The sequence below is a fragment of the Urocitellus parryii genome, chromosome 1 (genome assembly GCF_045843805.1).
Source record: "Urocitellus parryii isolate mUroPar1 chromosome 1, mUroPar1.hap1, whole genome shotgun sequence".
Taxonomy (NCBI): Eukaryota; Metazoa; Chordata; class Mammalia; order Rodentia; family Sciuridae; genus Urocitellus; species Urocitellus parryii.
Window position 1 is genome coordinate 217,964,606 of NC_135531.1, and position 2,127 is coordinate 217,966,732.

Here is a 2,127-nt window from a genome sequence, read left to right on the forward strand (position 1 = left end):
CCCACTTTCCAAATTCTCTGTCATTTACATTTTCTCCAACCCTCGGTAAAAGCTACTACGTGCTCTGTTCCTTTTCTGCCAGGCATTGCTGTAGAATTCACTAAACTGCATCTACTTACTCTAATATAACTTAGGTACATATTTCAGCAGCCCATATTTAATTTTTATGCTATTTTCTACCTCAATTATGAACTTATCCTCTCTTTTCAGGCTCTAAATATTTTTTTGACATTTTCACCTTTTGCAGCTTGTCTGCAGCTATGAGTATGCTCAAGCTTCAAAAGAGAATTGCCTCCAGTGTCCTCTGCTGTGGCAAAAAGAAGGTCTGGTTGAGACCCCAAGGAGACCAATGAAATCGCGAGTGCCAACTCTTGTTAGCAGATCTGGAAGATCAAAGAAAGGCTGATCATCCACAAACCAGTGACTGTCCATTCACTCACTGATGCCAGGAAAAAAAAATACCTTGCCTCCTTGGAAGGGCAGGCATAGAGGCAAAGGTAAGGGAAAAGGTACAGCTAATGTTCAAATGCCAGAGAAGGTAACCTGGATGAGAAGGATGCAGATTCTTCAAAGGCTACTCCAGAGATACCCTGAATCTAAGAAGATTGACCAGACACAAGCATCACAGTCTCTACCTGAAGGTAAAGGGGAATGTGTTCAAAAACAAGCAGATCCTCCTGGAACACATCCATAAACTGAAAGGAGATAAGGCCCAAGAGAAACCACTAGCTGACCAGGCTGAGGCACGGATATCTAAGACCAGAGGAACACGAAAACCATGAGGAGTGCATCTAGGACAAGAAGGAGGAGACCATCAAGACACTGTCCAAAGAGGATGAGACCAAGAAATAAAGCCTCCCCTCTTTTGTCTGTACATAGTGGCCTTGGTGATTAAGTAGATCGGTCCTTGAAATGAAAACAAGCTTTATCTGTTAAAAAAAATTCAAAATTCTCTCAGAAGATGTCTTTTCCTCTGTAATTACAGAATCTTACAAATAAACATCTTCAATGTTTCTATTGCTATCAGAAACTGTTTCTCTATATGCATTTTTTTTTGTTTCACTCTTTCTCTGTTAGGACAATCTTTTTCTCTTTCAGCTTTATATCATAATAATTATCTCTGATGTTTTTATGCCTGCAAATTTTCATTTATACATTTCTCCTCTACCCACAAACATGTTTCAATTAAGTTAAATATAATGTAGAGAAATACCACTACATTGGTCCCCCAGTCCTCTTTGCTCCTTATTATTCCTTTAATTTTAAACTTCGCAAAAGAAGAATCATTCTCTTTGCTTTTTTTTTTTTACCCATTCATTCATCTTTTAACTCTTATTAACCTGGATTCTACCACTGAAAATGCTCTTTCTGAGATCTACAATATTAGTGGCTACTAATGAGGGTGAAATCCGTTAAAGGCTTTACAAATAAGAGAGGTCATTCTTATTAAATGTACTCAAATCTTCAATCCTCTTGCTTCCTCTGATTTCTCCTTGTTTATTAGCTGGACCTCAGATCAGAGTGATTCCTCCCTTTATAAAAAAAAAAAAAAACTTTTTATCCCCTATCTTATCACATTGAGACTGACCCATACTGTCTCAAATTATTGACACAATTGACAAGGCTATGAGAAAATTAAAATAATGAAACTAATGTATTCAAAGGCAATAGCATAAAAATTAAATATATACATATATGTATTTAGTCTCCCTTTCCTTTTTGAGACAAAGAGATCTGCTGAAAGAAAAATTTATCTGTGTTTATACTTACACCTATCTATCTCTAGCTATCAACCTATATAAAACTATGCCTTTAGAAAATAAGATTCCCCAGCTGCATATTTGTGTTGCTTTGCATTAGGATTAATTAATTCTTTATAGTGTTTTAGATGTTATATGGAGTAAAGTCTTTAAATGATTCCTCTGACACTGTGGCAGTTTTGCTCTCAGCTATGCATATATTATATATGACATGCATATTTAATGTAAATACCTCTCACATAGATGAAAAAGTATGATTGTTCAATTTACCACTTACCTTCAGGTGTGGGGGTTAAGAGACATGTTATTTTTAGAAGGAGTTATTTGGATTAAAGATAAACATATCTTCTCACTGCCAAACTAAATG

The 2,127-nt window shown here is 35.9% G+C and overlaps 1 pseudogene; it reads left to right on the forward strand.

Moving 5' to 3' along the window:
- The first annotated feature begins 260 nt into the window (after positions 1 to 260).
- Positions 261 to 852, forward strand: LOC113185863 (large ribosomal subunit protein eL19 pseudogene; annotated as a pseudogene).
- Positions 853 to 2,127: the final 1,275 nt, after the last annotated feature.